At 36.2% G+C, this 10,157-nt stretch overlaps 1 pseudogene across 1 annotated transcript; it reads left to right on the forward strand.

Moving 5' to 3' along the window:
- The first annotated feature begins 4,783 nt into the window (after positions 1-4,783).
- Positions 4,784-8,138, forward strand: LOC143619003 (ABC transporter G family member 12-like; annotated as a pseudogene). The gene is made up of 8 exons (XR_013151126.1): positions 4,784-4,789; positions 4,848-4,937; positions 5,130-5,594; positions 5,911-6,247; positions 6,337-6,625; positions 6,724-6,995; positions 7,417-7,524; positions 7,656-8,138. The product of XR_013151126.1 is annotated as an ABC transporter G family member 12-like (transcript).
- The last annotated feature ends 2,019 nt before the right edge of the window (positions 8,139-10,157 follow it).

The following is a 10,157-nucleotide window of genomic DNA, read 5'->3' on the forward strand; positions in this document are numbered from 1 at the left end:
ATCAGAGCGGTTAAACTCTTGGTATTTATCGATCAAAGCCGCGATTGAAAGAGAAGAGACCAAATTCTCATGGTATCAACCATTGTCGTGATCGATGTGGAGGGTTCAGTCAAGTCGATCAAAAACATGGTAGTTGCATATAAACTCATATATCGTTTAATAGCATAAATTATAAAATCAACAAATAAAGGTAAACCTTTATAAATCTCCATATTTTATAATTTCACGCAATAAGCGAATAAGCATGAACACAAATTGATGTTCATTTAATTAAACGAATGAACATGAGTGCATGTCTTGTTTATTCATTTACGTTTGTGAACATTTGTTTATGTTTGTTCATTTACATACCAATAAATAAACGAAAACGAATATGTCAGCAATGAAATAAGATGTACTAAGCTTCAATTACAAGTGAAATATATACCTTTTTAGCGATGAAAGAAGATGTACTAAGCTTCAATTACAAGAAATAACACTTAAAATTGAAAATCCCCAAACTTGGTTCTTAGGGTTCTTTACACTCAACACGAATCCGGCAAAAATCGAGATAAAATTGATGAAAACCGACACCACACATGAATTCCTCTCGTAAAAATAATCAGATTAGAGCCCGGAATCAAAGGATTTTGTTAAGAATTGAGTGAGTTAGAGAATTAAAGATGAAAGATGGTGGGTGTAGAGAGATGAAGAAGAAGAATAAGAATGTAACATCACGGAAATTTCGTGCCAAAAATATCAAATTTCCAAAGTCAAGGGACTAATTCTGCCAAATTCCAAACTCCAAGATTAAAAATGAAAATTCTGTTTTCTTATTCTATCGCGATACGCGACGGGACAAAAGACAAGCCCATCGCGTATCGTGAAGGGCTTGATCAAAAGTTTCTAGAAGGAGTCAACAACGATACGCGATCACTGTTGAACCAACGTCATCGCGTATCGCGATGACGTGATCTGACACCTCTGGCACAAGATCCACCACGTGTCCACACGTGGCACACCTCTCGCCACGTGTCCCGACACGTGGCCACACGTGACACGTCGTCCGTCACGTGTCAACACGTGGCTCACCGTCTGCCACGTGGCGACACGTGACAGACCTATATGGTGACTGGCCTGGACTACGTCGCGATACGCGAAGGGTGCCAAAGAGGCCGTCGCGTACCGCGATGGGCTTCCAGATGTTGTCTATAAATAGCAAGTCCGGGATCTCATATTTTCACAACCAAATCAGCTCATCTCTCTCACTCTAAAACATCTCTCTAAGATATATAAACTCGACCTCGATCCACCTCGAAAAGCGTGTCCCAATCCATCAATTTCCGTGTTCGTTTCCTCGAAGTTTGTGCCACGTTCCACCGACGTATCAACCAAGAAGGTGTTTGTTACTTCCTCTATACCATGATGGTTAGTCTCGTAAGGCGTGCCGACAAGTGGTGAAGAATTGGTGTTTGTCATTCGGCTTGCCAAGGAAGAACAACGCAAGAAATGATTGATCGAGAAGGAAAAAGAAGGTGAAGCGGCGTTGGAGTGCTGCTTGAGTAATTAGGGTTTCCATAAGCCAACAAAGGTAGGCGTAACGCCAATGAAAATAATAATAAAATATTATAAAAGGCTTAAACCTTAAGTCGAGGTTATACTCGATACCTCGATAAAAGAAAAGAAAATATAACAAAGAAACAATAAAAGATAGATTATGAACAATTAGAAATATGTATATATGTGTGTAAGTATATATATATTAAATCTTTGTTGTAAATATTATTTAAGGAATAAATAACTATTCTTAAATAATAAAAGAAAAAGAATACGTTTCTTAGAGAAGAAGAAACATAGGGTTTTATAAATAATCTAAAGGTTTATAACTTACTTTTAAAACTAAAGGTTTTTAAAGTAAAAGAAATTTTGAACTAGAAGTTCGTCGAGGTAAAGTTTATAAAATAAGACTAAAGGTCTTAAGCCGGATTGTATATCCGACTAACAATTGGTTATACTCGTACTATAGGTGCGAGATAGCAACGGGAAAAACCCTCGGATGGTGTTTGAAGCCGATCCAAATCAAAAGGTGAATACGCCCCAAACTTTTACAAACTTGTTTTCAAACGAGTCAATGTGTTTAATGAAAAACTTTACGTGAGACTAAGTGTCTCTAAAACATTTGTAAATAAGAGTATAAATACTGGCCTCAGGCTATAGTATACGTTTGTATGGATCCTTACATATGTGGTGGGCACATCACACCTGGTCACAATTACGCTCGCCTGCGGGGAGTATGACCTTGTGTATACGTATAGGCACTCAACTAGTCGAACGATGCGGTGTTTACTGGGGGAACCGAGTATAGAGACTTGAGTTTATGAATTGTGTTATTTTAACTTGATTATTCCTAAGCCACGTTGGGCCGAGACCTACGTAGTCTCGAGGGGTGATTAAGTAAGAAAAATATTTTTAGCGTCAGCATATTCACCAGCATTCGTTGCTGACGTATTTTCTTACATTTTGCAGGTGATCAAGGTTAACACTTGGAATGACGAAGTGCAAGAATCCGATGGCTCGGATATTTTTGTTAAATATAATATAATGTTAATGGTGGTTTGTTTTTGTAAAACATAAACAAGTAATCTTTCAAATTATATACGGGAACTTTTAAATCCCGTCTTTTGTATGTAAATATTATATTTAAATCCACATGTTTTATAAAGTCTTCCGCTAATAACCCGCAACTCTGATTTAATTACAATTGTGGTACCAACATATGTGTCATGCGCCTAGGCCGTGGTTTGGGGTGTGACAAGTGTTGGTATCAGAGCCATTGATCTTAGCGAATTGGGTATCATAAAACAATACCCAAGCTTCGATCCAAGCATAGAAAATTATTATTTGATTGTTTGAATAGGGATAAGATTGGTTGGTAACCCTTTCTTTCCCTCTCCTCATTCTAAACCACCTAAATTAGATGTATTTCGAGAAATCAATGGAGTATTATGATAATGAAGCAAAAAGAGCAAGAAAATATTACAAGTTCCCAAAAGACAACATGAGCAAGGATTATTATGAGGCATTCTTCAATTCCGACGAGGATCACAATCAAACCGAGCCATATCAAAGTTCAATTATACCATCTAGATAACACTCCAAATCAAGTATACCAAGCACCAAGGCACTCCAGCTACCATCCGTCAAGTTTACCCATATACCAACCATCCGAAGTACCAACATATCATCCTTCCGAGGTTCCTACTTACCAACCATCTGAGGTCCCGCCATACTACCCGTCTGGTGTTCCGACGTACCTACCACAGAATCCTCACCCTTCATACGCTTTTCTCTCCAACCAACCCATCAAGGAGTGGTAAGGTTTGAATTCAAGTCTCCTAACAATAAAAAATTCTTCGTTAAAAAAAACCTACTGACTTGAATGTGAATAGGCAATTTGGTCGAAACCCAAATTAATGAGTATTAAGTACTCGCACAAAAAAAACTTAATTGTGGCATAGTGGTGGTTTGAGCTCATGGGTGGTCGGTAGGCCTCATTAATTTTAAGCATTTAATCTTTTTTGTTTATATATAAACATTTACACCTGGTTTGAGCACATAGAGTATGTTTAGGGTAATATAGGTGGTTACTCAAGGTACATTAATACTCATCAATCACATAATGTTTTGTCATTTACATTATTCATTACCATGTCAATAGGCTTGTGATGGAGTGGTAAGGAGAGATTTGGTGTTCCATGTGACTCAAGTTCGATTCTAGATGATGAGAGACTAGACGAGTAAATGACATTCACTAGTTGGATCCTTGAACTAAACGAATTTTATCTCACCACACTATCGTACCTTTGGGAAAATGTTCACAACGTTGGCCTTAGATGAGAGTTTTCTCGAATCGAAAGACGATTGTATCTCAATATAATAAATTTAGCAAGCAATCCATTTAAAGGATTCGTTGAAAGCTAAAATATATCTCTTTAGTCCATAGTGTATTTTATAAAATCCCTAATCTATTCTCTTTAATATAACATGACTATTATATATGGCTATAAAGCTATAAATATACACACAATACATATTGACTACAACGAGGCCACATATTGACTACAACGAGGCATCTATCATCGTTACAATGGTGGTTAAAATCATTAACTTAAATCGGTATAGTTTGGGATATTTTTATTCTTTGGTCTTGTAGTTCCTATCAAAGATTCTAGTTATGATTTGTGTTTTAAATCTTCTTCAACTGTTTCACCGTATCATATGACGTATGATACCTAAGAAACATAGTTTGTTTGAATACATAATAATATATTTTCTTGTTTGAATTTCACACAAAATTATGTTGGACAATGAGTATAGCATCTCTTATCGAACATATATTTAAACTTGAACAATATTTCATTATTATAAACTATAAATTATAACATGTAACATAAGTTTTAAAATTAATCAGATTTTTTATTCAGTATGTAAATGCCGTTTCGTTTTTACACATTTGCCACCCATCAGTCCTTCATCAACTGATGGAGTTGATTTTCCAATTAAATGCCATAGTTTGTTTCTGTAAAGAAAGAGATAGTACTTTTTTATTAAGTTACATTAAAAGGAAGTAACAAGTACTGTACTTGTCACACTGTTCTTTCTTAATGAGGTTCGTAATTGATTTATTACAATCAAAATAATTTTTATTTTATTTTTTTTTAACGACAAATTTCTGTCTAAGTGCGGACTTGAACTCAAAATCACGCTATTATTTCAGTCTATATAATTAATTTGAATTAAAGAAATGCAGGTAACCCATAGACCCACTGCTTGTATGTGTAACTTATATGTGTATATCTTTTTTATAACTGAATGCAGGAAGATTAGCTGGAAATGTCATAATGACCGGAAACGTCCTACTGAACGGGAAAAAAAAGAGGCTTGATTATAGCGCTGTTGTAAGTAATGCGAACTAACCGTCTTACATATGATCAACTTTACACATTTATTCTTAACTATATAGGTTATTGTATAGGTGTGGTACTTTTTTTTTCATAAACTTAATTAGCTAGGTAACATTTCTTAATGATGTAGTATCAATATTTAATGTGACATTTGAGTATAGTTTTGATTCCAAATTTTGAACCTAGGCTTATGTCACCCAAGAGGACATACTAATGGGAACACTAACAGTCAAAGAAACAATTTCATACTCAGCAAAACTAAGATTACCAAGAGACTTAACTAAATCTGAGGTCAATGGAATTGTTGAAGGAACAATAATGGAAATGGGTCTACAAGATTGTGCTGATAAACTCATTGGCAACTGGCATTTAAGAGGCATAAGTGGTGGTGAGAAAAAAAGACTTAGTATTGCACTTGAGATCCTAACTAAGCCCACCTTGTTGTTCCTAGATGAACCCACTAGTGGCCTCGATAGCGCGTCTGCTTTCTTCGTGGTTCAGGCCCTTAGAAGTGTGGCTCGTGATGGTAGGCGAACCGTTGTCTCCTCCATTCACCAGCCGAGTAGTGAAGTTTTTGCACTTTTTGATGATCTGTTTTTGTTGTCGGGTGGCGAAACAGTATTCTTTGGTGAAGCCAAACAGGCCGTTGAGGTACTTGTGTTATGTATAAGACCACGCATAGTGATAAGTGATAAGTAATCACATAAGGACATTTTCTGACACGTGATGTCCCCCCCCCCCCCCCCCCAACCACCGTTTGTCTACACGAGGGTGTTCACTGCGTTTTTGGACTCCAAAACAAGCCACTACGCGTGGTCTAATAGAGGGAGGATACCTTATGTTTGGCCTAACTAAGTGGGCCCAATATATATAAGGTATCCTTTGCACTCTAACTTCTATATATTTATTTATTATTTTATTTAAACACATTTATGTATCTAACATATTTTAAAAATTGGCAATTTAGTTCTTTGCGGATGCGGGTATACCATGTCCAAGTCGAAGAAATCCTTCGGATCACTTTCTTCGGTGTATCAACTCCGATTTCGACAGGATCAACGCTACATTGCAGGGTAGACTAAAGGTACATTCTTCTTATCTTTTAGTGTGAAAATGGGCGAATGTATTACTAATGCGACAAGTTGAAATATCGTTTTTATGTACCGCAGGACACCAAAATCATCTGCGCCACTACTTTCTCATGTTCATCAACCGCGCAAATTAAAGGAATGCTTGTTTATAAATACAAATCCTCAACATACGCAGCGGCTGCAACAACCAGAATAAAAGAAATATCAACCATTGTAATTAACTAACTCTCTTAAAACTTTAAACACAGTATGATAATATGATATCATTGTTTTAACTGTTTTAAACTGTTTCAAATTGGTAGGAAGGTCTAGTGGTTGAAACAAAGGGTACTGGAAGCAAGGCCAGTTGGTGGAAGCAGTTAAAAACATTAACAAAGAGGTCTTTTATAAACATGAGTAGAGATGTTGGGTACTACTGGTTAAGGATAGGGGTGTACATTGCTGTATCTATTTGTGTAGGTACGGTTTTTTACGATATTGGAACAAACTATCATGCGATGTTAGCTCGTGGAGCGTGTGGTGGATTCATTTCGGGGTTTATGATCTTCATGTCTATTGGTGGCTTCCCTTCATTCATCGAAGAAATGAAGGTATATAAATATAATTATGTATAACTTGTTGGTAATATTAGTGTTATCAAGTTCGGAGATAGTGTAACATAATGATTTATTTTTGCGTAGATTTTTCAATTTTTCAAAGGGAAAGGCTTAACGGGCATTATGGCGTTGGCGTGTTTATTCTTTCGAACTTCCTATCTTCCTTCCCGTTCTTAACGATAATGTCGTTCAGTACGGCTGCAATTACTTACAACATGGTGAAGTTTCATCACGGGTTCTACCGGCAAATGTATGCTTGCCTTGATCTTCTGTTATCCATTGCGGCTGTTGAGAGTTCCATGATGGTTATTGCTTCCTTTGTTCCTAATTTCATGCTGGGAATTATTATCGGTGCCGGTTTCATTGTAAGTTTCATTTGTTCGTTTCATTAGCATTTTATTGATGCAAAGCGAAAGCACAAAGGGTAAAAGAGATAATCATGAAGAAACTAGTATATTATTGAATGAAATTAGCCAATCAATGGATTGCGCCTTTTTAGACTAAAAAGTAATGATAGGAAGTTCGGAACCCCAAATGATGGAATTTGAGCCTGACAACAGGCTCATGATCGTCTTGTCAATATATTTTCGTCCACTACTTATGAGCCTGTAACTCAACTAGTAGCCCAAGTTTTGCTTTATTCATGCCGGGCCATTTCTAGCCCGTTTCTTGTGTCTAGTTGGTCCCATTAGGAGTCGGCTAACTCTTGGGTCAACCCGCATCATTATATTTCTTGATTATGTGTCCACAAAAACCATAAATCTGAATGAATACCTTGATTTATAGGGTGTGATGATGATGACGGCAGGGTTCTTTCGTCTCCTACCCGATCTTCCAAATATATTCTGGCGATATCCGGTTTCTTACATCAATTATATGGCATGGGGATTGCAGGTAATATATTAAGTGTACCTTTTTATCAGCTTGTTACCTGTTTGTCTTCTGTATCAACGTAAACACTACTTTTTAATGAAATATAATACAGAGTACAATATCTAATATTTTCATTCATTTTTACTTCCCAGGGAGCATACAAGAATGACATGATTGGGCTGGAGTTTGACGCTGAATACGAAGGCGAACCAAAGCTACCCGGAGAGATAATACTAACCACCGTGCTAGGGATACCACTCAACCATTCAAAGTGGTGGGATTTAGCAGCAGTGATGGCGATTATTCTCCTTTACCGACTGTTGTTCTTCGTTATTCTCATGCTGAAGGAACGAGCTAAGCCGATGGTTAGAGAAATTTATACCCGAAGAACGCTAAATCATCTGAAGAAACGAGCATCTTTCAGGAAAACTTCACCGTTTCCTTCAAAGCGACACCAGCCTGCGTATTCGTTGTCATCCCAGGAGGGGCTTAACTCACCACTTCACTAGATTAACTTGGTTATGTTTTGAAGACTTGATTAATGAATCATGTGTTTTGTTATAATATGCATGGTTACAATAGAGTTAAATGTAGACAGTTTTAAAATATGCAAATCTCCAAGGTCTGAACCAAAAGTGATTTTAAATTAATTATTGATGGTTACTTTTGGTACTATACGTATGTGTTAGAAATTGGCCCTTTGTTTTAAAATGTTGTACTATTTCACGTTTAACTTAACAATAAAAAAGGTTAGGATGTAGAAATGCACAAACGGTTAGGGAGTCCGTACTGGAGGGGCTAAACACGTCATTTTTTATGCCACGCCAACGGCTCAAGGCTATGTAGACACGAGGGCTTTTTCCGGTTTTATGTGTAGTGGTTGAAATCCCTTGTAAATTGTAATGATTAAATAAATTTTATATTATATATATAAAGTAAGCAGTTAAAACTAGCGGGTGAAATGAGGGTTTATTATTGGTTGGTTTAGTAAGCGGGGTCCCCATAAGTGCCACCAACACGGCAACGCCATTGCCACAAAAACACACGAGAGGTTTATAATTATTGGAAACGCCCTAGTGGTGTTTGGGCGTTTTTGAAGCAAAAACGTTGGTGGTGAAGGTTCACTACGGATGCCCTTGTGGATACAACTCATGGACCCAAGACGTACAACCAAGCCTGGTCCAAAAACCTTGTTAGTGGAATATTTCTTAAGTCAAATTCGAATTCAATTTTAAAATTTCAAACCGGGCTAGCTTTGGAACCAAATTTCATATTCAGCTTTCGCATGGATTCGAATTTATGATTTTAGAACTAAATTATTTGTTTAAGACTTATACATGTTACATTCGTTTATAAACAAGTTCAATTTTATTAACAGTTTTGTATCATCAAGTACGTACATTTAAATTAGGATTATTTATACAAATGTTAGTTATAGTTATATTTATAGTTTAGGTTGCATGTTTGAGTTAGGAGGTTTTATGCTGTTAAAAGTATCTTTTAAAACTAACTTCTGATTATGTAAAGGGTTAAAATAATTAAAAATACTCTTTTAAAGTAATTAACTCAAAATTTTGAACCAATGAACTATTTATTTTACTTACTAAGAAAACAACAGAAAAAACAATGGATTTTGGTCATAACATCATCATTCATCAATATGAAGCCACCACTCAGTTTCGCCACCTTTGTCGACTCTTACTCTCCTACACAAGTTTGAAGCAGTGTCATACTTAGTAGCATGCCAACCTTTCGACTTTGGCAACGGTGGATGAGAAAAATGTCGATCTCGTCTGATTATGTTATGTTCTCGTATAATATTGTTTGGCAATCAGTACACACGAAAATTATGATCAACTAACATAAAGTATTTGACAAAAATAACCTACATTGCATCAATGTCATCCCTTATGAAAACCAAAATAAAATTGTAAAATTTAGACTCTAAAACACTACATTGCATCAAAGGTGACAAAATACAATAAATCATCCTACTCCTAGGACCTAGGTTGTTGGTTTAGGCTTATATAACCAATACCAGGCCCGGTATATTTGACAAACTTGTTAGGCCCAGTTCTGTTAAGCGACAAGCTTTGTGTCTATCGTTGTCTTGCTTTTTTCTATGTCGGATGTATGGGTTGAGCTGGATGTCTGTTTATGTATTAGCTCAGTTAAATACAACCATCCTAACCTAACCTAAGTTCGAATCGTACCGCATACAACCAACCTAACCTAAGTTCGAATCCTAAAACAATTGTGTTCTCTCATGTTAGTGGCATACACTTCTGGAATCGTACCGGGACCCATGTTTCTTATAAAAAGGTATAAAACAAAGTTCCCAAAAATAACATAGTTTCTTTATATAAAATATAAGGGTTGATTTTAATGTACTCGATAACATTAACCCAATTAAGCAAAGCATCAGTTTCTAGATTGGTTTAGTTATTTTAATTACCGGGCTCTTCAATAATGCTACATGATTTAGTCGGCAATTGGCATTTGACTTCTTCCTAACACAATAATTGAAAAAAGAAGGAATTATCATGTTCTGGAAGAGATTATGACATGGGACACATAAGAGACTATTAAGTGGATATCAATAGTGATAAATATGTGTCTCTTTAAAATTCGTTTTAAGTTTGTAACTTTAAACT

Source organism: Bidens hawaiensis, unplaced genomic scaffold, assembly GCF_021521415.1.
Source record: "Bidens hawaiensis isolate Kalapana, Puna unplaced genomic scaffold, B.hawaiensis_p1.1 tig00002343_1, whole genome shotgun sequence".
Lineage (NCBI taxonomy): Eukaryota > Viridiplantae > Streptophyta > Magnoliopsida > Asterales > Asteraceae > Bidens > Bidens hawaiensis.